The 23,728-nt window shown below is 47.8% G+C and overlaps 22 non-coding genes across 22 annotated transcripts; all 22 read right to left on the bottom strand.

Annotated features, from left to right (window-relative positions):
- Positions 1 to 662: 662 nt before the first annotated feature.
- On the bottom strand, positions 663 to 735 carry trnaa-agc (transfer RNA alanine (anticodon AGC)). Its single transcript has one exon. It is a non-coding gene; the product is annotated as a tRNA-Ala (tRNA).
- Positions 736 to 1,379: 644 nt separating this feature from the next.
- On the bottom strand, positions 1,380 to 1,461 carry trnas-gcu (transfer RNA serine (anticodon GCU)). Its single transcript has one exon. It is a non-coding gene; the product is annotated as a tRNA-Ser (tRNA).
- Positions 1,462 to 2,504: 1,043 nt separating this feature from the next.
- Positions 2,505 to 2,577, bottom strand: trnaa-agc (transfer RNA alanine (anticodon AGC)). The gene has a single exon. It is a non-coding gene; the product is annotated as a tRNA-Ala (tRNA).
- A 645-nt stretch (positions 2,578 to 3,222) lies between these two features.
- On the bottom strand, positions 3,223 to 3,304 carry trnas-gcu (transfer RNA serine (anticodon GCU)). Its single transcript has one exon. It is a non-coding gene; the product is annotated as a tRNA-Ser (tRNA).
- A 1,042-nt stretch (positions 3,305 to 4,346) lies between these two features.
- On the bottom strand, positions 4,347 to 4,419 carry trnaa-agc (transfer RNA alanine (anticodon AGC)). The gene has a single exon. It is a non-coding gene; the product is annotated as a tRNA-Ala (tRNA).
- A 645-nt stretch (positions 4,420 to 5,064) lies between these two features.
- trnas-gcu (transfer RNA serine (anticodon GCU)) lies at positions 5,065 to 5,146 on the bottom strand. Its single transcript has one exon. It is a non-coding gene; the product is annotated as a tRNA-Ser (tRNA).
- Positions 5,147 to 6,188: 1,042 nt separating this feature from the next.
- Positions 6,189 to 6,261, bottom strand: trnaa-agc (transfer RNA alanine (anticodon AGC)). The gene has a single exon. It is a non-coding gene; the product is annotated as a tRNA-Ala (tRNA).
- A 644-nt stretch (positions 6,262 to 6,905) lies between these two features.
- trnas-gcu (transfer RNA serine (anticodon GCU)) lies at positions 6,906 to 6,987 on the bottom strand. The gene has a single exon. It is a non-coding gene; the product is annotated as a tRNA-Ser (tRNA).
- Positions 6,988 to 8,030: 1,043 nt separating this feature from the next.
- trnaa-agc (transfer RNA alanine (anticodon AGC)) lies at positions 8,031 to 8,103 on the bottom strand. Its single transcript has one exon. It is a non-coding gene; the product is annotated as a tRNA-Ala (tRNA).
- Positions 8,104 to 8,748: 645 nt separating this feature from the next.
- On the bottom strand, positions 8,749 to 8,830 carry trnas-gcu (transfer RNA serine (anticodon GCU)). The gene has a single exon. It is a non-coding gene; the product is annotated as a tRNA-Ser (tRNA).
- A 1,042-nt stretch (positions 8,831 to 9,872) lies between these two features.
- trnaa-agc (transfer RNA alanine (anticodon AGC)) lies at positions 9,873 to 9,945 on the bottom strand. Its single transcript has one exon. It is a non-coding gene; the product is annotated as a tRNA-Ala (tRNA).
- Positions 9,946 to 10,584: 639 nt separating this feature from the next.
- trnas-gcu (transfer RNA serine (anticodon GCU)) lies at positions 10,585 to 10,666 on the bottom strand. The gene has a single exon. It is a non-coding gene; the product is annotated as a tRNA-Ser (tRNA).
- A 1,041-nt stretch (positions 10,667 to 11,707) lies between these two features.
- trnaa-agc (transfer RNA alanine (anticodon AGC)) lies at positions 11,708 to 11,780 on the bottom strand. Its single transcript has one exon. It is a non-coding gene; the product is annotated as a tRNA-Ala (tRNA).
- Positions 11,781 to 12,423: 643 nt separating this feature from the next.
- trnas-gcu (transfer RNA serine (anticodon GCU)) lies at positions 12,424 to 12,505 on the bottom strand. The gene has a single exon. It is a non-coding gene; the product is annotated as a tRNA-Ser (tRNA).
- A 1,043-nt stretch (positions 12,506 to 13,548) lies between these two features.
- On the bottom strand, positions 13,549 to 13,621 carry trnaa-agc (transfer RNA alanine (anticodon AGC)). The gene has a single exon. It is a non-coding gene; the product is annotated as a tRNA-Ala (tRNA).
- A 634-nt stretch (positions 13,622 to 14,255) lies between these two features.
- Positions 14,256 to 14,337, bottom strand: trnas-gcu (transfer RNA serine (anticodon GCU)). The gene has a single exon. It is a non-coding gene; the product is annotated as a tRNA-Ser (tRNA).
- A 1,743-nt stretch (positions 14,338 to 16,080) lies between these two features.
- Positions 16,081 to 16,162, bottom strand: trnas-gcu (transfer RNA serine (anticodon GCU)). Its single transcript has one exon. It is a non-coding gene; the product is annotated as a tRNA-Ser (tRNA).
- A 1,745-nt stretch (positions 16,163 to 17,907) lies between these two features.
- Positions 17,908 to 17,989, bottom strand: trnas-gcu (transfer RNA serine (anticodon GCU)). Its single transcript has one exon. It is a non-coding gene; the product is annotated as a tRNA-Ser (tRNA).
- A 1,740-nt stretch (positions 17,990 to 19,729) lies between these two features.
- trnas-gcu (transfer RNA serine (anticodon GCU)) lies at positions 19,730 to 19,811 on the bottom strand. The gene has a single exon. It is a non-coding gene; the product is annotated as a tRNA-Ser (tRNA).
- A 1,735-nt stretch (positions 19,812 to 21,546) lies between these two features.
- trnas-gcu (transfer RNA serine (anticodon GCU)) lies at positions 21,547 to 21,628 on the bottom strand. The gene has a single exon. It is a non-coding gene; the product is annotated as a tRNA-Ser (tRNA).
- Positions 21,629 to 22,656: 1,028 nt separating this feature from the next.
- On the bottom strand, positions 22,657 to 22,729 carry trnaa-agc (transfer RNA alanine (anticodon AGC)). Its single transcript has one exon. It is a non-coding gene; the product is annotated as a tRNA-Ala (tRNA).
- Positions 22,730 to 23,361: 632 nt separating this feature from the next.
- Positions 23,362 to 23,443, bottom strand: trnas-gcu (transfer RNA serine (anticodon GCU)). Its single transcript has one exon. It is a non-coding gene; the product is annotated as a tRNA-Ser (tRNA).
- Between the last annotated feature and the right edge of the window lie 285 nt (positions 23,444 to 23,728).

Raw genomic sequence — 23,728 nt, forward strand, 5'->3', positions numbered from 1 at the left:
CTGCACATTTCCAAACCACCGCAGCCTTACCGCTCTAACGTTGTCTCCAAACCGCTCAACCCCAGCTGTCCCTCTGACATAGTCAATCCTAATCTTTTTCCATCCTGGACACTCCCAACATAAAAAGCTTACCATCTTCAACTCTGCCAACTCCATCTCGGCCTCCTGTCTTTTCCTCCGTGCCACAGTCATAAAACAATACATCAGAGCAGTTCTCACTACCGTCCTGTAAAGCTTGCCTTTCACACTTGCTGCTATCCTGGTGTCACAAATCACTCCTTAATGTGGTTTCCACCCACGTCTTCCCTCCAAAATACTCCTTCCCTTGTTAGCACATTACATTTCCACCCTGCTGCCCATCCTTTCCAGCTCAATCTCTCTGCCTTGCCAATTGGTACAAATCCCTTTCTCCATGCTTAGTGTCAAGGCTCACATTCAACTCACTATAAGGCTTTTCCTTTGCCATTGGTCTAGCACCCCTAGCATTCTTATTTACACGACAGCACTACTTTTTCTTTTCCTGCCTTTTCCTTTGAATGCTTCTCTGGAGTGATGACACAAAGCCTTGAAAAGTTGGTAAAGTCAGAAACATAATGAGACAAACCCAATGCATTGGCTACAGAGAAGGATCGAGGGCTCCTCTTGGATGTGCAAAGGGTCCCTGGAGAATGCGGGTATCGATCCCGCTACCTCTCGCATGCTAAGCGAGCGCTCTTCCATTTGAGCTAATTCCCCTTTGTCGTCTGGGGACTGTAGCTTCATTGTGCCATATGGACCTTTAACTCTGGAGGCTCTGAATGGGACGCCTCCCCTTCATGGTTTTCTGGCCATGCCAACTACAACAAGACCCCGTGGTAGAATCACAGTGCATACGAGACATTACGGACCAACTCAAGTCTGGGCCCTACACAGTATGCTGGGAGAGTGTCACTGTTTGTGGAAGCACCTTTCAGCTGCTTCTGGAGAAAAGAGATGTCAGACTGGACTGGGGGCGTTGCTGCGCCACTCTTTGCTGCCATTGGCCAGTATTGTGAAGGTAAGAGGGGAGACAATCACCTCAGATGGACAAACACTGATGAGGTTTAACGCCAGCATTAATCTAATAGCACCTGATAGGTACTGAGAGGAGACGTGCAAATAAACATTTGCCAAAGGAAGCCACGTACGTTCGTTTGGAGACTGACTATTCTGGAAACAGAGTACCTTTCTGCTATTGTATTAGCAGAACATTCTCTTTAAAGTGACCTGTGCAACAAGACCACATGGTGAACTATAGGGAGTACTGAGCCAAAGACGAGCAGAGGCATTGCATCATACCCTACCTACCTACATTGGCAGACAATCTCACAAGACGCATTAAGATAAGTAGAAAGAGCTCTCGACGAGGATGGGATTCGAACCCACGCGTGCAGAGCACAATGGATTAGCAGTCCATCGCCTTAACCTCTCGGCCACCTCATCTGCTTTACGCTGCTGTTTGCCAGTAGAATTGGGAATCTATTCTCTGAACACGCGGTCTAGATGGACAAAATGCGAGCTGATTGCTAGTGTATCGACGCAGGGAAATCTACCCCAGATCCCTGACGAGGGGCTGCGTAACACTTTGGTAGAAGCCTTGAGTGATGTGGGCTTCTTCTTTGAGCCTGTTCTTCTTGGGGGTTGCCAGAGTGGATCATCTGCCTCCATCTAACCCTGCCCCTAGCATTCTCCTCTGTCACAGTAACCCTCTTCATGTCCTCCTCCGCTAGATCCATGAACTTTCTCTTCCGTCTTTTTCTTTTCCTCCTGCCTAGCAGCTCCATATTTAACACCCTTTTTCCAGTATATCTTATATTCCTCCTCTGCACATTTCCAAACCACCGCAGCCTTACCGCTCTAACGTTGTCTCCAAACCGCTCAACCCCAGCTGTCCCTCTGACATAGTCAATCCTAATCTTTTTCCATCCTGGACACTCCCAACATAAAAAGCTTACCATCTTCAACTCTGCCAACTCCATCTCGGCCTCCTGTCTTTTCCTCCGTGCCACAGTCATAAAACAATACATCAGAGCAGTTCTCACTACCGTCCTGTAAAGCTTGCCTTTCACACTTGCTGCTATCCTGGTGTCACAAATCACTCCTTAATGTGGTTTCCACCCACGTCTTCCCTCCAAAATACTCCTTCCCTTGTTAGCACATTACCATTTCCACCCTGCTGCCCATCCTTTCCAGCTCAATCTCTCTGCCTTGCCAATTGGTACAAATCCCTTTCTCCATGCTTAGTGTCAAGGCTCACATTCAACTCACTATAAGGCTTTTCCTTTGCCATTGGTCTAGCACCCCTAGCATTCTTATTTACACGACAGCACTACTTTTTCTTTTCCTGCCTTTTCCTTTGAATGCTTCTCTGGAGTGATGACACAAAGCCTTGAAAAGTTGGTAAAGTCAGAAACATAATGAGACAAACCCAATGCATTGGCTACAGAGAAGGATCGAGGGCTCCTCTTGGATGTGCAAAGGGTCCCTGGAGAATGCGGGTATCGATCCCGCTACCTCTCGCATGCTAAGCGAGCGCTCTTCCATTTGAGCTAATTCCCCTTTGTCGTCTGGGGACTGTAGCTTCATTGTGCCATATGGACCTTTAACTCTGGAGGCTCTGAATGGGACGCCTCCCCTTCATGGTTTTCTGGCCATGCCAACTACAACAAGACCCCGTGGTAGAATCACAGTGCATACGAGACATTACGGACCAACTCAAGTCTGGGCCCTACACAGTATGCTGGGAGAGTGTCACTGTTTGTGGAAGCACCTTTCAGCTGCTTCTGGAGAAAAGAGATGTCAGACTGGACTGGGGGCGTTGCTGCGCCACTCTTTGCTGCCATTGGCCAGTATTGTGAAGGTAAGAGGGGAGACAATCACCTCAGATGGACAAACACTGATGAGGTTTAACGCCAGCATTAATCTAATAGCACCTGATAGGTACTGAGAGGAGACGTGCAAATAAACATTTGCCAAAGGAAGCCACGTACGTTCGTTTGGAGAACTGACTATTCTGGAAACAGAGTACCTTTCTGCTATTGTATTAGCAGAACATTCTCTTTAAAGTGACCTGTGCAACAAGACCACATGGTGAACTATAGGGAGTACTGAGCCAAAGACGAGCAGAGGCATTGCATCATACCCTACCTACCTACATTGGCAGACAATCTCACAAGACGCATTAAGATAAGTAGAAAGAGCTCTCGACGAGGATGGGATTCGAACCCACGCGTGCAGAGCACAATGGATTAGCAGTCCATCGCCTTAACCTCTCGGCCACCTCATCTGCTTTACGCTGCTGTTTGCCAGTAGAATTGGGAATCTATTCTCTGAACACGCGGTCTAGATGGACAAAATGCGAGCTGATTGCTAGTGTATCGACGCAGGGAAATCTACCCCAGATCCCTGACGAGGGGCTGCGTAACACTTTGGTAGAAGCCTTGAGTGATGTGGGCTTCTTCTTTGAGCCTGTTCTTCTTGGGGGTTGCCAGAGTGGATCATCTGCCTCCATCTAACCCTGCCCCTAGCATTCTCCTCTGTCACAGTAACCCTCTTCATGTCCTCCTCCGCTAGATCCATGAACTTTCTCTTCCGTCTTTTTCTTTTCCTCCTGCCTAGCAGCTCCATATTTAACACCCTTTTTCCAGTATATCTTATATTCCTCCTCTGCACATTTCCAAACCACCGCAGCCTTACCGCTCTAACGTTGTCTCCAAACCGCTCAACCCCAGCTGTCCCTCTGACATAGTCAATCCTAATCTTTTTCCATCCTGGACACTCCCAACATAAAAAGCTTACCATCTTCAACTCTGCCAACTCCATCTCGGCCTCCTGTCTTTTCCTCCGTGCCACAGTCATAAAACAATACATCAGAGCAGTTCTCACTACCGTCCTGTAAAGCTTGCCTTTCACACTTGCTGCTATCCTGGTGTCACAAATCACTCCTTAATGTGGTTTCCACCCACGTCTTCCCTCCAAAATACTCCTTCCCTTGTTAGCACATTACATTTCCACCCTGCTGCCCATCCTTTCCAGCTCAATCTCTCTGCCTTGCCAATTGGTACAAATCCCTTTCTCCATGCTTAGTGTCAAGGCTCACATTCAACTCACTATAAGGCTTTTCCTTTGCCATTGGTCTAGCACCCCTAGCATTCTTATTTACACGACAGCACTACTTTTTCTTTTCCTGCCTTTTCCTTTGAATGCTTCTCTGGAGTGATGACACAAAGCCTTGAAAAGTTGGTAAAGTCAGAAACATAATGAGACAAACCCAATGCATTGGCTACAGAGAAGGATCGAGGGCTCCTCTTGGATGTGCAAAGGGTCCCTGGAGAATGCGGGTATCGATCCCGCTACCTCTCGCATGCTAAGCGAGCGCTCTTCCATTTGAGCTAATTCCCCTTTGTCGTCTGGGGACTGTAGCTTCATTGTGCCATATGGACCTTTAACTCTGGAGGCTCTGAATGGGACGCCTCCCCTTCATGGTTTTCTGGCCATGCCAACTACAACAAGACCCCGTGGTAGAATCACAGTGCATACGAGACATTACGGACCAACTCAAGTCTGGGCCCTACACAGTATGCTGGGAGAGTGTCACTGTTTGTGGAAGCACCTTTCAGCTGCTTCTGGAGAAAAGAGATGTCAGACTGGACTGGGGGCGTTGCTGCGCCACTCTTTGCTGCCATTGGCCAGTATTGTGAAGGTAAGAGGGGAGACAATCACCTCAGATGGACAAACACTGATGAGGTTTAACGCCAGCATTAATCTAATAGCACCTGATAGGTACTGAGAGGAGACGTGCAAATAAACATTTGCCAAAGGAAGCCACGTACGTTCGTTTGGAGCACTGACTATTCTGGAAACAGAGTACCTTTCTGCTATTGTATTAGCAGAACATTCTCTTTAAAGTGACCTGTGCAACAAGACCACATGGTGAACTATAGGGAGTACTGAGCCAAAGACGAGCAGAGGCATTGCATCATACCCTACCTACCTACATTGGCAGACAATCTCACAAGACGCATTAAGATAAGTAGAAAGAGCTCTCGACGAGGATGGGATTCGAACCCACGCGTGCAGAGCACAATGGATTAGCAGTCCATCGCCTTAACCTCTCGGCCACCTCATCTGCTTTACGCTGCTGTTTGCCAGTAGAATTGGGAATCTATTCTCTGAACACGCGGTCTAGATGGACAAAATGCGAGCTGATTGCTAGTGTATCGACGCAGGGAAATCTACCCCAGATCCCTGACGAGGGGCTGCGTAACACTTTGGTAGAAGCCTTGAGTGATGTGGGCTTCTTCTTTGAGCCTGTTCTTCTTGGGGGTTGCCAGAGTGGATCATCTGCCTCCATCTAACCCTGCCCCTAGCATTCTCCTCTGTCACAGTAACCCTCTTCATGTCCTCCTCCGCTAGATCCATGAACTTTCTCTTCCGTCTTTTTCTTTTCCTCCTGCCTAGCAGCTCCATATTTAACACCCTTTTTCCAGTATATCTTATATTCCTCCTCTGCACATTTCCAAACCACCGCAGCCTTACCGCTCTAACGTTGTCTCCAAACCGCTCAACCCCAGCTGTCCCTCTGACATAGTCAATCCTAATCTTTTTCCATCCTGGACACTCCCAACATAAAAAGCTTACCATCTTCAACTCTGCCAACTCCATCTCGGCCTCCTGTCTTTTCCTCCGTGCCACAGTCATAAAACAATACATCAGAGCAGTTCTCACTACCGTCCTGTAAAGCTTGCCTTTCACACTTGCTGCTATCCTGGTGTCACAAATCACTCCTTAATGTGGTTTCCACCCACGTCTTCCCTCCAAAATACTCCTTCCCTTGTTAGCACATTACATTTCCACCCTGCTGCCCATCCTTTCCAGCTCAATCTCTCTGCCTTGCCAATTGGTACAAATCCCTTTCTCCATGCTTAGTGTCAAGGCTCACATTCAACTCACTATAAGGCTTTTCCTTTGCCATTGGTCTAGCACCCCTAGCATTCTTATTTACACGACAGCACTACTTTTTCTTTTCCTGCCTTTTCCTTTGAATGCTTCTCTGGAGTGATGACACAAAGCCTTGAAAAGTTGGTAAAGTCAGAAACATAATGAGACAAACCCAATGCATTGGCTACAGAGAAGGATCGAGGGCTCCTCTTGGATGTGCAAAGGGTCCCTGGAGAATGCGGGTATCGATCCCGCTACCTCTCGCATGCTAAGCGAGCGCTCTTCCATTTGAGCTAATTCCCCTTTGTCGTCTGGGGACTGTAGCTTCATTGTGCCATATGGACCTTTAACTCTGGAGGCTCTGAATGGGACGCCTCCCCTTCATGGTTTTCTGGCCATGCCAACTACAACAAGACCCCGTGGTAGAATCACAGTGCATACGAGACATTACGGACCAACTCAAGTCTGGGCCCTACACAGTATGCTGGGAGAGTGTCACTGTTTGTGGAAGCACCTTTCAGCTGCTTCTGGAGAAAAGAGATGTCAGACTGGACTGGGGGCGTTGCTGCGCCACTCTTTGCTGCCATTGGCCAGTATTGTGAAGGTAAGAGGGGAGACAATCACCTCAGATGGACAAACACTGATGAGGTTTAACGCCAGCATTAATCTAATAGCACCTGATAGGTACTGAGAGGAGACGTGCAAATAAACATTTGCCAAAGGAAGCCACGTACGTTCGTTTGGAGACTGACTATTCTGGAAACAGAGTACCTTTCTGCTATTGTATTAGCAGAACATTCTCTTTAAAGTGACCTGTGCAACAAGACCACATGGTGAACTATAGGGAGTACTGAGCCAAAGACGAGCAGAGGCATTGCATCATACCCTACCTACCTACATTGGCAGACAATCTCACAAGACGCATTAAGATAAGTAGAAAGAGCTCTCGACGAGGATGGGATTCGAACCCACGCGTGCAGAGCACAATGGATTAGCAGTCCATCGCCTTAACCTCTCGGCCACCTCATCTGCTTTACGCTGCTGTTTGCCAGTAGAATTGGGAATCTATTCTCTGAACACGCGGTCTAGATGGACAAAATGCGAGCTGATTGCTAGTGTATCGACGCAGGGAAATCTACCCCAGATCCCTGACGAGGGGCTGCGTAACACTTTGGTAGAAGCCTTGAGTGATGTGGGCTTCTTCTTTGAGCCTGTTCTTCTTGGGGGTTGCCAGAGTGGATCATCTGCCTCCATCTAACCCTGCCCCTAGCATTCTCCTCTGTCACAGTAACCCTCTTCATGTCCTCCTCCGCTAGATCCATGAACTTTCTCTTCCGTCTTTTTCTTTTCCTCCTGCCTAGCAGCTCCATATTTAACACCCTTTTTCCAGTATATCTTATATTCCTCCTCTGCACATTTCCAAACCACCGCAGCCTTACCGCTCTAACGTTGTCTCCAAACCGCTCAACCCCAGCTGTCCCTCTGACATAGTCAATCCTAATCTTTTTCCATCCTGGACACTCCCAACATAAAAAGCTTACCATCTTCAACTCTGCCAACTCCATCTCGGCCTCCTGTCTTTTCCTCCGTGCCACAGTCATAAAACAATACATCAGAGCAGTTCTCACTACCGTCCTGTAAAGCTTGCCTTTCACACTTGCTGCTATCCTGGTGTCACAAATCACTCCTTAATGTGGTTTCCACCCACGTCTTCCCTCCAAAATACTCCTTCCCTTGTTAGCACATTACCATTTCCACCCTGCTGCCCATCCTTTCCAGCTCAATCTCTCTGCCTTGCCAATTGGTACAAATCCCTTTCTCCATGCTTAGTGTCAAGGCTCACATTCAACTCACTATAAGGCTTTTCCTTTGCCATTGGTCTAGCACCCCTAGCATTCTTATTTACACGACAGCACTACTTTTTCTTTTCCTGCCTTTTCCTTTGAATGCTTCTCTGGAGTGATGACACAAAGCCTTGAAAAGTTGGTAAAGTCAGAAACATAATGAGACAAACCCAATGCATTGGCTACAGAGAAGGATCGAGGGCTCCTCTTGGATGTGCAAAGGGTCCCTGGAGAATGCGGGTATCGATCCCGCTACCTCTCGCATGCTAAGCGAGCGCTCTTCCATTTGAGCTAATTCCCCTTTGTCGTCTGGGGACTGTAGCTTCATTGTGCCATATGGACCTTTAACTCTGGAGGCTCTGAATGGGACGCCTCCCCTTCATGGTTTTCTGGCCATGCCAACTACAACAAGACCCCGTGGTAGAATCACAGTGCATACGAGACATTACGGACCAACTCAAGTCTGGGCCCTACACAGTATGCTGGGAGAGTGTCACTGTTTGTGGAAGCACCTTTCAGCTGCTTCTGGAGAAAAGAGATGTCAGACTGGACTGGGGGCGTTGCTGCGCCACTCTTTGCTGCCATTGGCCAGTATTGTGAAGGTAAGAGGGGAGACAATCACCTCAGATGGACAAACACTGATGAGGTTTAACGCCAGCATTAATCTAATAGCACCTGATAGGTACTGAGAGGAGACGTGCAAATAAACATTTGCCAAAGGAAGCCACGTACGTTCGTTTGGAGCACTGACTATTCTGGAAACAGAGTACCTTTCTGCTATTGTATTAGCAGAACATTCTCTTTAAAGTGACCTGTGCAACAAGACCACATGGTGAACTATAGGGAGTACTGAGCCAAAGACGAGCAGAGGCATTGCATCATACCCTACCTACCTACATTGGCAGACAATCTCACAAGACGCATTAAGATAAGTAGAAAGAGCTCTCGACGAGGATGGGATTCGAACCCACGCGTGCAGAGCACAATGGATTAGCAGTCCATCGCCTTAACCTCTCGGCCACCTCATCTGCTTTACGCTGCTGTTTGCCAGTAGAATTGGGAATCTATTCTCTGAACACGCGGTCTAGATGGACAAAATGCGAGCTGATTGCTAGTGTATCGACGCAGGGAAATCTACCCCAGATCCCTGACGAGGGGCTGCGTAACACTTTGGTAGAAGCCTTGAGTGATGTGGGCTTCTTCTTTGAGCCTGTTCTTCTTGGGGGTTGCCAGAGTGGATCATCTGCCTCCATCTAACCCTGCCCCTAGCATTCTCCTCTGTCACAGTAACCCTCTTCATGTCCTCCTCCGCTAGATCCATGAACTTTCTCTTCCGTCTTTTTCTTTTCCTCCTGCCTAGCAGCTCCATATTTAACACCCTTTTTCCAGTATATCTTATATTCCTCCTCTGCACATTTCCAAACCACCGCAGCCTTACCGCTCTAACGTTGTCTCCAAACCGCTCAACCCCAGCTGTCCCTCTGACATAGTCAATCCTAATCTTTTTCCATCCTGGACACTCCCAACATAAAAAGCTTACCATCTTCAACTCTGCCAACTCCATCTCGGCCTCCTGTCTTTTCCTCCGTGCCACAGTCATAAAACAATACATCAGAGCAGTTCTCACTACCGTCCTGTAAAGCTTGCCTTTCACACTTGCTGCTATCCTGGTGTCACAAATCACTCCTTAATGTGGTTTCCACCCACGTCTTCCCTCCAAAATACTCCTTCCCTTGTTAGCACATTACATTTCCACCCTGCTGCCCATCCTTTCCAGCTCAATCTCTCTGCCTTGCCAATTGGTACAAATCCCTTTCTCCATGCTTAGTGTCAAGGCTCACATTCAACTCACTATAAGGCTTTTCCTTTGCCATTGGTCTAGCACCCCTAGCATTCTTATTTACACGACAGCACTACTTTTTCTTTTCCTGCCTTTTCCTTTGAATGCTTCTCTGGAGTGATGACACAAAGCCTTGAAAAGTTGGTAAAGTCAGAAACATAATGAGACAAACCCAATGCATTGGCTACAGAGAAGGATCGAGGGCTCCTCTTGGATGTGCAAAGGGTCCCTGGAGAATGCGGGTATCGATCCCGCTACCTCTCGCATGCTAAGCGAGCGCTCTTCCATTTGAGCTAATTCCCCTTTGTCGTCTGGGGACTGTAGCTTCATTGTGCCATATGGACCTTTAACTCTGGAGGCTCTGAATGGGACGCCTCCCCTTCATGGTTTTCTGGCCATGCCAACTACAACAAGACCCGTGGTAGAATCACAGTGCATACGAGACATTACGGACCAACTCAAGTCTGGGCCCTACACAGTATGCTGGGAGAGTGTCACTGTTTGTGGAAGCACCTTTCAGCTGCTTCTGGAGAAAAGAGATGTCAGACTGGACTGGGGTTGCTGCGCCACTCTTTGCTGCCATTGGCCAGTATTGTGAAGGTAAGAGGGAGACAATCACCTCAGATGGACAAACACTGATGAGGTTTAACGCCAGCATTAATCTAATAGCACCTGATAGGTACTGAGAGGAGACGTGCAAATAAACATTTGCCAAAGGAAGCCACGTACGTTCGTTTGGAGACTGACTATTCTGGAAACAGAGTACCTTTCTGCTATTGTATTAGCAGAACATTCTCTTTAAAGTGACCTGTGCAACAAGACCACATGGTGAACTATAGGGAGTACTGAGCCAAAGACGAGCAGAGGCATTGCATCATACCCTACCTACCTACATTGGCAGACAATCTCACAAGACGCATTAAGATAAGTAGAAAGAGCTCTCGACGAGGATGGGATTCGAACCCACGCGTGCAGAGCACAATGGATTAGCAGTCCATCGCCTTAACCTCTCGGCCACCTCATCTGCTTTACGCTGCTGTTTGCCAGTAGAATTGGGAATCTATTCTCTGAACACGCGGTCTAGATGGACAAAATGCGAGCTGATTGCTAGTGTATCGACGCAGGGAAATCTACCCCAGATCCCTGACGAGGGCTGCGTAACACTTTGGTAGAAGCCTTGAGTGATGTGGGCTTCTTCTTTGAGCCTGTTCTTCTTGGGGGTTGCCAGAGTGGATCATCTGCCTCCATCTAACCCTGCCCCTAGCATTCTCCTCTGTCACAGTAACCCTCTTCATGTCCTCCTCCGCTAGATCCATGAACTTTCTCTTCCGTCTTTTTCTTTTCCTCCTGCCTAGCAGCTCCATATTTAACACCCTTTTTCCAGTATATCTTATATTCCTCCTCTGCACATTTCCAAACCACCGCAGCCTTACCGCTCTAACGTTGTCTCCAAACCGCTCAACCCCAGCTGTCCCTCTGACATAGTCAATCCTAATCTTTTTCCATCCTGGACACTCCCAACATAAAAAGCTTACCATCTTCAACTCTGCCAACTCCATCTCGGCCTCCTGTCTTTTCCTCCGTGCCACAGTCATAAAACAATACATCAGAGCAGTTCTCACTACCGTCCTGTAAAGCTTGCCTTTCACACTTGCTGCTATCCTGGTGTCACAAATCACTCCTTAATGTGGTTTCCACCCACGTCTTCCCTCCAAAATACTCCTTCCCTTGTTAGCACATTACATTTCCACCCTGCTGCCCATCCTTTCCAGCTCAATCTCTCTGCCTTGCCAATTGGTACAAATCCCTTTCTCCATGCTTAGTGTCAAGGCTCACATTCAACTCACTATAAGGCTTTTCCTTTGCCATTGGTCTAGCACCCCTAGCATTCTTATTTACACGACAGCACTACTTTTTCTTTTCCTGCCTTTTCCTTTGAATGCTTCTCTGGAGTGATGACACAAAGCCTTGAAAAGTTGGTAAAGTCAGAAACATAATGAGACAAACCCAATGCATTGGCTACAGAGAAGGATCGAGGGCTCCTCTTGGATGTGCAAAGGGTCCCTGGAGAATGCGGGTATCGATCCCGCTACCTCTCGCATGCTAAGCGAGCGCTCTTCCATTTGAGCTAATTCCCCTTTGTCGTCTGGGGACTGTAGCTTCATTGTGCCATATGGACCTTTAACTCTGGAGGCTCTGAATGGGACGCCTCCCCTTCATGGTTTTCTGGCCATGCCAACTACAACAAGACCCCGTGGTAGAATCACAGTGCATACGAGACATTACGGACCAACTCAAGTCTGGGCCCTACACAGTATGCTGGGAGAGTGTCACTGTTTGTGGAAGCACCTTTCAGCTGCTTCTGGAGAAAAGAGATGTCAGACTGGACTGGGGGCGTTGCTGCGCCACTCTTTGCTGCCATTGGCCAGTATTGTGAAGGTAAGAGGGGAGACAATCACCTCAGATGGACAAACACTGATGAGGTTTAACGCCAGCATTAATCTAATAGTACCTGATAGGTACTGAGAGGAGACGTGCAAATAAACATTTGCCAAAGGAAGCCACACGTTCGTTTGGAGAACTGACTATTCTGGAAACAGAGTACCTTTCTGCTATTGTATTAGCAGAACATTCTCTTTAAAGTGACCTGTGCAACAAGACCACATGGTGAACTATAGGGAGTACTGAGCCAAAGACGAGCAGAGGCATTGCATCATACCCTACCTACCTACATTGGCAGACAATCTCACAAGACGCATTAAGATAAGTAGAAAGAGCTCTCGACGAGGATGGGATTCGAACCCACGCGTGCAGAGCACAATGGATTAGCAGTCCATCGCCTTAACCTCTCGGCCACCTCATCTGCTTTACGCTGCTGTTTGCCAGTAGAATTGGGAATCTATTCTCTGAACACGCGGTCTAGATGGACAAAATGCGAGCTGATTGCTAGTGTATCGACGCAGGGAAATCTACCCCAGATCCCTGACGAGGGGCTGCGTAACACTTTGGTAGAAGCCTTGAGTGATGTGGGCTTCTTCTTTGAGCCTGTTCTTCTTGGGGGTTGCCAGAGTGGATCATCTGCCTCCATCTAACCCTGCCCCTAGCATTCTCCTCTGTCACAGTAACCCTCTTCATGTCCTCCTCCGCTAGATCCATGAACTTTCTCTTCCGTCTTTTTCTTTTCCTCCTGCCTAGCAGCTCCATATTTAACACCCTTTTTCCAGTATATCTTATATTCCTCCTCTGCACATTTCCAAACCACCGCAGCCTTACCGCTCTAACGTTGTCTCCAAACCGCTCAACCCCAGCTGTCCCTCTGACATAGTCAATCCTAATCTTTTTCCATCCTGGACACTCCCAACATAAAAAGCTTACCATCTTCAACTCTGCCAACTCCATCTCGGCCTCCTGTCTTTTCCTCCGTGCCACAGTCATAAAACAATACATCAGAGCAGTTCTCACTACCGTCCTGTAAAGCTTGCCTTTCACACTTGCTGCTATCCTGGTGTCACAAATCACTCCTTAATGTGGTTTCCACCCACGTCTTCCCTCCAAAATACTCCTTCCCTTGTTAGCACATTACCATTTCCACCCTGCTGCCCATCCTTTCCAGCTCAATCTCTCTGCCTTGCCAATTGGTACAAATCCCTTTCTCCATGCTTAGTGTCAAGGCTCACATTCAACTCACTATAAGGCTTTTCCTTTGCCATTGGTCTAGCACCCCTAGCATTCTTATTTACACGACAGCACTACTTTTTCTTTTCCTGCCTTTTCCTTTGAATGCTTCTCTGGAGTGATGACACAAAGCCTTGAAAAGTTGGTAAAGTCAGAAACATAATGAGACAAACCCAATGCATTGGCTACAGAGAAGGATCGAGGGCTCCTCTTGGATGTGCAAAGGGTCCCTGGAGAATGCGGGTATCGATCCCGCTACCTCTCGCATGCTAAGCGAGCGCTCTTCCATTTGAGCTAATTCCCCTTTGTCGTCTGGGGACTGTAGCTTCATTGTGCCATATGGACCTTTAACTCTGGAGGCTCTGAATGGGACGCCTCCCTTCATGGTTTTCTGGCCATGCCAACTACAACAAGACCCCGTGGTAGAATCACAGTGCATACGAGACATTACGGACCAACTCAAGTCTGGCCCTACACAGTATGCTGGGAGTGTCACTGTTTGTGGAAGCACCTTTCAGCTGCTTCTGGAGAAAAGAGATGTCAGACTGGACTGGGGGCGTTGCTGCGCCACTCTTTGCTGCCATTGGCCAGTATTGTGAAGGTAAGAGGGAGACAATCACCTCAGATGGACAAACACTGATGAGGTTTAACGCCAGCATTAATCTAATAGTACCTGATAGGTACTGAGAGGAGACGTGCAAATAAACATTTGCCAAAGGAAGCCACGTACGTTCGTTTGGAGCTGACTATTCTGGAAACAGAGTACCTTTCTGCTATTGTATTAGCAGAACATTCTCTTTAAAGTGACCTGTGCAACAAGACCACATGGTGAACTATAGGGAGTACTGAGCCAAAGACGAGCAGAGGCATTGCATCATACCCTACCTACATTGGCAGACAATCTCACAAGACGCATTAAGATAAGTAGAAAGAGCTCTCGACGAGGATGGGATTCGAACCCACGCGTGCAGAGCACAATGGATTAGCAGTCCATCGCCTTAACCTCTCGGCCACCTCATCTGCTTTACGCTGCTGTTTGCCAGTAGAATTGGGAATCTATTCTCTGAACACGCGGTCTAGATGGACAAAATGCGAGCTGATTGCTAGTGTATCGACGCAGGGAAATCTACCCAGATCCCTGACGAGGGGCTGCGTAACACTTTGGTAGAAGCCTTGAGTGATGTGGGCTTCTTCTTTGAGCCTGTTCTTCTTGGGGTTGCCAGAGTGGATCATCTGCCTCCATCTAACCCTGCCCCTAGCATTCTCCTCTGTCACAGTAACCCTCATGTCCTCCTCCGCTAGATCCATGAACTTTCTCTTCCGTCTTTTTCTTTTCCTCCTGCCTAGCAGCTCCATATTTAACACCCTTTTTCCAGTATATCTTATATTCCTCCTCTGCACATTTCCAAACCACCGCAGCCTTACCGCTCTAACGTTGTCTCCAAACCGCTCAACCCCAGCTGTCCCTGACATAGTCAATCCTAATCTTTTTCCATCCTGGACACTCCAACATAAAAAGCTTACCATCTTCAACTCTGCCAACTCCATCTCGGCCTCCTGTCTTTTCCTCCGTGCCACAGTCATAAAACAATACATCAGAGCAGTTCTCACTACCGTCCTGTAAAGCTTGCCTTTCACACTTGCTGCTATCCTGGTGTCACAAATCACTCCTTAATGTGGTTTCCACCCACGTCTTCCCTCCAAAATACTCCTTCCCTTGTTAGCACATTACATTTCCACCCTGCTGCCCATCCTTTCCAGCTCAATCTCTCTGCCTTGCCAATTGGTACAAATCCCTTTCTCCATGCTTAGTGTCAAGGCTCACATTCAACTCACTATAAGGCTTTTCCTTTGCCATTGGTCTAGCACCCCTAGCATTCTTATTTACACGACAGCACTACTTTTCTTTTCCTGCCTTTTCCTTTGAATGCTTCTCTGGAGTGATGACACAAAGCCTTGAAAAGTTGGTAAAGTCAGAAACATAATGAGACAAACCCAATGCATTGGCTACAGAGAAGGATCGAGGGCTCCTCTTGGATGTGCAAAGGGTCCCTGGAGAATGCGGGTATCGATCCGCTACCTCTCGCATGCAAAGCGAGCGCTCTTCCATTTGAGCTAATTCCCCTTTGTCGTCTGGGGACTGTAGCTTCATTGTGCCATATGGACCTTTAACTCTGGAGGCTCTGAATGGGACGCCTCCCCTTCATGGTTTTCTGGCCATGCCAACTACAACAAGACCCGTGGTAGAATCACAGTGCATACGAGACATTACGGACCAACTCAAGTCTGGGCCCTACAGTATGCTGGGAGAGTGTCACTGTTTGTGGAAGCACCTTTCAGCTGCTTCTGGAGAAAAGAGATGTCAGACTGGACTGGGGGCGTTGCTGCGCCACTCTTTGCTGCCATTGGCCAGTATTGTGAAGGTAAGAGGGGAGACAATCACCTCAGATGGACAAACACTGATGAGGTTTAACGCCAGCATTAATCTAATAGCACCTGATAGGTACTGAGAGGAGACGTGCAAATAAACATTTGCCAAAGGAAGCCACGTACGTTCGTTTGGAGCACTGACTATTCTGGAAACAGAGTACCTTTCTGCTATTGTATTAGCAGAACATTCTCTTTAAAGTGACCTGTGCAACAAGACCACATGGTGAACTATAGGGAGTACTGAGCCAAAGACGAGCAGAGGCATTGCATCATACCCTACCTACATTGGCAGACAATCTCACAAGACGCATTAAGATAAGTAGAAAGAGCTCTCGACGAGGATGGGATTCGAACCCACGCGTGCAGAGCACAATGGATTAGCAGTCCATCGCCTTAACCTCTCGGCCACCTCATCTGCTTTACGCTGCTGTTTGCCAGTAGAATTGGGAATCTATTCTCTGAACACGCGGTCTAGATGGACAAAATGCGAGCTGATTGCTAGTGTATCGACGCAGGGAAATCTACCCCAGATCCCTGACGAGGGGCTGCGTAACACTTTGGTAGAAGCCTTGAGTGATGTGGGCTTCTTCTTTGAGCCTGTTCTTCTTGGGGCCAGAGTGGATCATCTGCCTCCATCTAACCCTGCCCTAGCATTCTCCTCTGTCACAGTAACCCTCTTCATGTCCTCCTCCGCTAGATCCATGAACTTTCTCTTCCGTCTTTTTCTTTCCTGCCTAGCAGCTCCATATTTAACACCCTTTTTCCAGTATATCTTATATTCCTCCTCTGCACATTTCCAAACCACCGCAGCCTTACCGCTCTAACGTTGTCTCCAAACCGCTCAACCCCAGCTGTCCCTCTGACATAGTCAATCCTAATCTTTTTCCATCCTGGACACTCCCAACATAAAAAGCTTACCATCTTCAACTCTGCCAACTCCATCTCGGCCTCCTGTCTTTTCCTCCGTGCCACAGTCATAAAACAATACATCAGAGCAGTTCTCACTACCGTCCTGTAAAGCTTGCCTTTCACACTTGCTGCTATCCTGGTGTCACAAATCACTCCTTAATGTGGTTTCCACCCACGTCTTCCCTCCAAAATACTCCTTCCCTTGTTAGCACATTACATTTCCACCCTGCTGCCCATCCTTTCCAGCTCAATCTCTCTGCCTTGCCAATTGGTACAAATCCCTTTCTCCATGCTTAGTGTCAAGGCTCACATTCAACTCACTATAAGGCTTTTCCTTTGCCATTGGTCTAGCACCCCTAGCATTCTTATTTACACGACAGCACTACTTTTTCTTTTCCTGCCTTTTCCTTTGAATGCTTCTCTGGAGTGATGACACAAAGCCTTGAAAAGTTGGTAAAGTCAGAAACATAATGAGACAAACCCAATGCATTGGCTACAGAGAAGGATCGAGGGCTCCTCTTGGATGTGCAAAGGGTCCCTGGAGAATGCGGGTATCGATCCGCTACCTCTCGCATGCTAAGCGAGCGCTCTTCCATTTGAGCTAATTCCCCTTTGTCGTCTGGGGACTGTAGCTTCATTGTGCCATATGGACCTTTAACTCTGGAGGCTCTGAATGGGACGCCTCCCCTTCATGGTTTTCTGGCCATGCCAACTACAACAAGACCCCGTGGTAGAATCACAGTGCATACGAGACATTACGGACCAACTCAAGTCTGGGCCCTACACAGTTGCTGGGAGAGTGTCACTGTTTGTGGAAGCACCTTTCAGCTGCTTCTGGAGAAAAGAGATGTCAGACTGGACTGGGGCGTTGCTGCGCCACTCTTTGCTGCCATTGGCCAGTATTGTGAAGGTAAGAGGGAGACAATCACCTCAGATGGACAAACACTGATGAGGTTTAACGCCAGCATTAATCTAATAGCACCTGATAGGTACTGAGAGGAGACGTGCAAATAAACATTTGCCAAAGGAAGCCACGTACGTTCGTTTGGAGAACTGACTATTCTGGAAACAGAGTACCTTTCTGCTATTGTATTAGCAGAACATTCTCTTTAAAGTGACCTGTGCAACAAGACCACATGGTGAACTATAGGGAGTACTGAGCCAAAGACGAGCAGAGCATTGCATCATACCTACCTACCTACATTGGCAGACAATCTCACAAGACGCATTAAGATAAGTAGAAAGAGCTCTCGACGAGGATGGGATTCGAACCCACGCGTGCAGAGCACAATGGATTAGCAGTCCATCGCCTTAACCTCTCGGCCACCTCATCTGCTTTACGCTGCTGTTTGCCAGTAGAATTGGGAATCTATTCTCTGAACACGCGGTCTAGATGGACAAAATGCGAGCTGATTGCTAGTGTATCGACGCAGGGAAATCTACCCCAGATCCCTGACGAGGGCTGCGTAACACTTTGGTAGAAGCCTTGAGTGATGTGGGCTTCTTCTTTGAGCCTGTTCTTCTTGGGGTTGCCAGAGTGGATCATCTGCCTCCATCTAACCCTGCCCTAGCATTCTCCTCTGTCACAGTAACCCTCTTCATGTCCTCCTCCGCTAGATCCATGAACTTTCTCTTCCGTCTTTTTCTTTTCCTCCTGCCTAGCAGCTCCATATTTAACACCCTTTTTCCAGTATATCTTATATTCCTCTCTGCACATTTCCAAACCACCGCAGCCTTACCGCTAACGTTGTCTCCAAACCGCTCAACCCCAGCTGTCCCTCTGACATAGTCAATCCTAATCTTTTTCCATCCTGGACACCCCAACATAAAAAGCTTACCATCTTCAACTCTGCCAACTCCATCTCGGCCTCCTGTCTTTTCCTCCGTGCCACAGTCATAAAACAATACATCAGAGCAGTTCTCACTACCGTCCTGTAAAGCTTGCCTTTCACACTTGCTGCTATCCTGGTGTCACAAATCACTCCTTAATGTGGTTTCCACCCACGTCTTCCCTCCAAAATACTCCTTCCCTTGTTAGCACATTACATTTCCACCCTGCTGCCCATCCTTTCCAGCTCAATCTCTCTGCCTTGCCAATTGGTACAAATCCCTTTCTCCATGCTTAGTGTCAAGGCTCACATTCAACTCACTATAGGCTTTTCCTTTGCCATTGGTCTAGCACCCCTAGCATTCTTATTTACACGACAGCACTACTTTTTCTTTTCCTGCCTTTTCTTTGAATGCTTCTCTGGAGTGATGACACAAAGCCTTGAAAAGTTGGTAAAGTCAGAAACATAATGAGACAAACCCAATGCATTGGCTACAGAGAAGGATCGAGGGCTCCTCTTGGATGTGCAAAGGGTCCCTGGAGAATGCGGGTATCGATCCGCTACCTCTCGCATGCTAAGCGAGCGCTCTTCCATTTGAGCTAATTCCCCTTTGTCGTCTGGGGACTGTAGCTTCATTGTGCCATATGGACCTTTAACTCTGGAGGCTCTGAATGGGACGCCTCCCTTCATGGTTTTCTGGCCATGCCAACTACAACAAGACCCCGTGGTAGAATCACAGTGCATACGAGACATTACGGACCAACTCAAGTCTGGGCCACACAGTATGCTGGGAGAGTGTCACTGTTTGTGGAAGCACCTTTCAGCTGCTTCTGGAGAAAAGAGATGTCAGACTGGACTGGGGCGTTGCTGCGCCACTCTTTGCTGCCATTGGCCAGTATTGTGAAGGTAAGAGGGGAGACAATCACCTCAGATGGACAAACACTGATGAGGTTTAACGCCAGCATTAATCTAATAGCACCTGATAGGTACTGAGAGGAGACGTTCAAATAAACATTTGCCAAAGGAAGCCACGTACGTTCGTTTGGAGACTGACTATTCTGGAAACAGAGTACCTTTCTGCTATTGTATTAGCAGAATTCTCTTAAAGTGACCTGTGCAACAAGACCACATGGTGAACTATAGGGAGTACTGAGCCAAAGACGAGCAGAGGCATTGCATCATACCTACCTACCTACATTGGCAGACAATCTCACAAGACGCATTAAATAAGTAGAAAGAGCTCTCGACGAGGATGGGATTCGAACCCACGCGTGCAGAGCACAATGGATTAGCAGTCCATCGCCTTAACCTCTCGGCCACCTCATCTCTTTACCTGCTGTTTGCCAGTAGAATTGGGAATCTATTCTCTGAACACGCGGTCTAGATGGACAAAATGCGAGCTGATTGCTAGTGTATCGACGCAGGGAAATCTACCCCAGATCCCTGACGAGGGGCTGCGTAACACTTTGGTAGAAGCCTTGAGTGATGTGGGCTTCTTCTTGAGCCTGTTCTTCTTGGGGTTGCCAGAGTGGATCATCTGCCTCCATCTAACCCTGCCCCTAGCATTCCTCTGTCACAGTAACCCTCTTCATGTCCTCCTCCGCTAGATCCATGAACTTTCTCTTCCGTCTTTTTCTTTTCCTCCTGCAGCAGCTCCATATTTAACACCCTTTTTCCAGTATATCTTATATTCCTCCTCTGCACATTTCCAAACCACGCAGCCTTACCGCTCTAACGTTGTCTCCAAACCGCTCAACCCCAGCTGTCCCTCTGACATAGTCAATCCTAATCTTTTCCATCCTGGACACTCCCAACATAAAAGCTTACCATCTTCAACTCTGCCAACTCCATCTCGGCCTCCTGTCTTTTCCTCCGTGCCACAGTCATAAAACAATACATCAGAGCAGTTCTCACTACCGTCCTGTAAAGCTTGCCTTTCACACTTGCTGCTATCCTGGTGTCACAATCACTCCTTAATGTGGTTTCCACCCACGTCTTCCCTCCAAATACTCCTTCCCTTGTTAGCACATTACATTTCCACCCTGCTGCCCATCCTTTCCAGCTCAATCTCTCTGCCTTGCCAATTGGTACAAATCCCTTTCTCCATGCTTAGTGTCAAGGCTCACATTCAACTCACTATAAGGCTTTTCCTTTGCCATTGGTCTAGCACCCCTAGCATTCTTATTTACACGACAGCACTACTTTTCTTTTCCTGCCTTTTCCTTTGAATGCTTCTCTGGAGTGATGACACAAAGCCTTGAAAAGTTGGTAAAGTCAGAAACATAATGAGACAAACCCAATGCATTGGCTACAGAGAAGGATCGAGGGCTCCTCTTGGATGTGCAAAGGGTCCCTGGAGAATGCGGGTATCGATCCCGCTACCTCTCGCATGCAAGCGAGCGCTCTTCCATTTGAGCTAATTCCCCTTTGTCGTCTGGGGACTGTAGCTTCATTGTGCCATATGGACCTTTAACTCTGGAGGCTCTGAATGGGACGCCTCCCCTTCATGGTTTTCTGGCCATGCCAACTACAACAAGACCCCGTGGTAGAACAGTGCATACGAGACATTACGGACCAACTCAAGTCTGGGCCCTACACAGTATGCTGGGAGAGTGTCACTGTTGTGGAAGCACCTTTCAGCTGCTTCTGGAGAAAAGAGATGTCAGACTGGACTGGGGCGTTGCTGCGCCACTCTTTGCTGCCATTGGCCAGTATTGTGAAGGTAAGAGGGGAGACAATCACCTCAGATGGACAAACACTGATGAGGTTTAACGCCAGCATTAATCTAATAGCACCTGATAGGTACTGAGAGGAGACGTGCAAATAAACATTTGCCAAAGGAAGCCACGTACGTTCGTTTGGAGAACTGACTATTCTGGAAACAGAGTACCTTTCTGCTATTGTATTAGCAGAACATTCTCTTTAAAGTGACCTGTGCAACAAGACCACATGGTGAACTATAGGGAGTACTGAGCCAAAGACGAGCAGAGGCATTGCATCATACCTACCTACCTTGGCAGACAATCTCACAAGACGCATTAAGATAAGTAGAAAGAGCTCTCGACGAGGATGGGATTCGAACCCACGCGTGCAGAGCACAATGGATTAGCAGTCCATCGCCTTAACCTCTCGGCCACCTCATCTGCTTTACGCTGCTGTTTGCCAGTAGAATTGGGAATCTATTCTCTGAACACGCGGTCTAGATGGACAAAATGCGAGCTGATTGCTAGTGTATCGACGCAGGGAAATCTACCCCAGATCCCTGACGAGGGGCTGCGTAACACTTTGGTAGAAGCCTTGAGTGATGTGGGCTTCTTCTTGAGCCTGTTCTTCTTGGGGTTGCCAGAGTGGATCATCTGCCTCCATCTAACCCTGCCCCTAGCATTCCCTCTGTCACAGTAACCCTCTTCATGTCCTCCTCCGCTAGATCCATGAACTTTCTCTTCCGTCTTTTTTTTTCCTCCTGCCTAGCAGCTCCATATTTAACACCCTTTTCCAGTATATCTTATATTCCTCTCTGCACATTTCCAAACCACCGCAGCCTTACCGCTCTAACGTTGAAACCGCTCAACCCCAGCTGTCCCTCTGACATAGTCAATCCTAATCTTTTTCCATCCTGGACACTCCCAACATAAAAAGCTTACCATCTTCAACTCTGCCAACTCCATCTCGGCCTCCTGTCTTTTCCTCCGTGCCACAGTCATAAAAATACATCAGAGCAGTTCTCACTACCGTCCTGTAAAGCTTGCCTTTCACACTTGCTGCTATCCTGGTGTCACAAATCACTCCTTAATGTGGTTTCCACCCACGTCTTCCCTCCAAAATACTCCTTCCCTTGTTAGCACATTAGCATTTCCACCCTGCTGCCCATCCTTTCCAGCTCAATCTCTCTGCCTTGCAATTGGTACAAATCCCTTTCTCCATGCTTAGTGTCAAGGCTCACATTCAACTCACTATAAGGCTTTTCCTTGCCATTGGTCTAGCACCCCTAGCATTCTTATTTACACGACAGCACTACTTTTTCTTTTCCTGCCTTTTCCTTTGAATGCTTCTCTGGAGTGATGACACAAAGCCTTGAAAAGTTGGTAAAGTCAGAAACATAATAAGACAAAACCCAATGCATTGGCTACAGAGAAGGATCGAGGGCTCCTCTTGGATGTGCAAAGGGTCCCTGAGAATGCGGGTATCGATCCCGCTACCTCTCGCATGCTAAGCGAGCGCTCTTCCATTTGAGCTAATTCCCCTTTGTCGTCTGGGACTGTAGCTTCATTGTGCCATATGGACCTTTAACTCTGGAGGCTCTGAATGGGGCCTCCCCTTCATGGTTTTCTGGCCATGCCAACTACAACAAGACCCCGTGGTAGAATCACAGTGCATACGAGACATTACGGACCAACTCAAGTCTGGGCCCTACACAGTATGCTGGGAGAGTGTCACTGTTTGTGGAAGCACCTTTCAGCTGCTTCTGGAGAAAGAGATGTCAGACTGGACTGGGGGCGTTGCTGCGCCACTCTTTGCTGCCATTGGCCAGTATTGTGAAGGTAAGAGGAGACAATCACCTCAGATGGACAAACACTGATGAGGTTTAACGCCAGCATTAATCTAATAGCACCTGATAGGTACTGAGAGGAGACGTGCAAATAAACATTTGCCAAAGGAAGCCACATACGTTCGTTTGGAGAACTGATTTCTGGAAACAGAGTACCTTTCTGCTATTGTATTAGCAGAACATTCTTTTAAAGTGACCTGTGCAACAAGACCACATGGTGAACTATAGGGAGTACTGAGCCAAAGACGAGCAGAGGATTGCATCATACCTACCTACCTATTGGCAGACAATCTCACAAGACGCATTAAGATAAGTAGAAAGAGCTCTCGACGAGGATGGGATTCGAACCCACGCGTGCAGAGCACAACGGATTAGCAGTGCATCGCCTTAACCTCTCGGCCACCTCATCTGCTTTACGCTGCTGTTTGCCAGTAGAATTGGGAATCTATTCTCTGAACACGTGGTCTAGATGGACAAAATGCGAGCTGATTGCTAGTGTATCGACGGAGAAATCTACCCCAGACCCTGACGAGGGGCTGCGTAACACTTTGGTAGAAGCCTTGAGTGATGTGGGCTTCTTCTTTGAGCCTGTTCTTCTTGGGGTTGCCAGAGTGGATCATCTGCCTCATCTAACCTGCCCTAGCATTCTCCTCTGTCACAGTAACCCTCTTCATGTCTCTCCGCTAGATCCATG

This window comes from Oreochromis niloticus, unplaced genomic scaffold (assembly GCF_001858045.2).
Source record: "Oreochromis niloticus isolate F11D_XX unplaced genomic scaffold, O_niloticus_UMD_NMBU tig00000749_pilon, whole genome shotgun sequence".
Classification (NCBI taxonomy): domain Eukaryota; kingdom Metazoa; phylum Chordata; class Actinopteri; order Cichliformes; family Cichlidae; genus Oreochromis; species Oreochromis niloticus.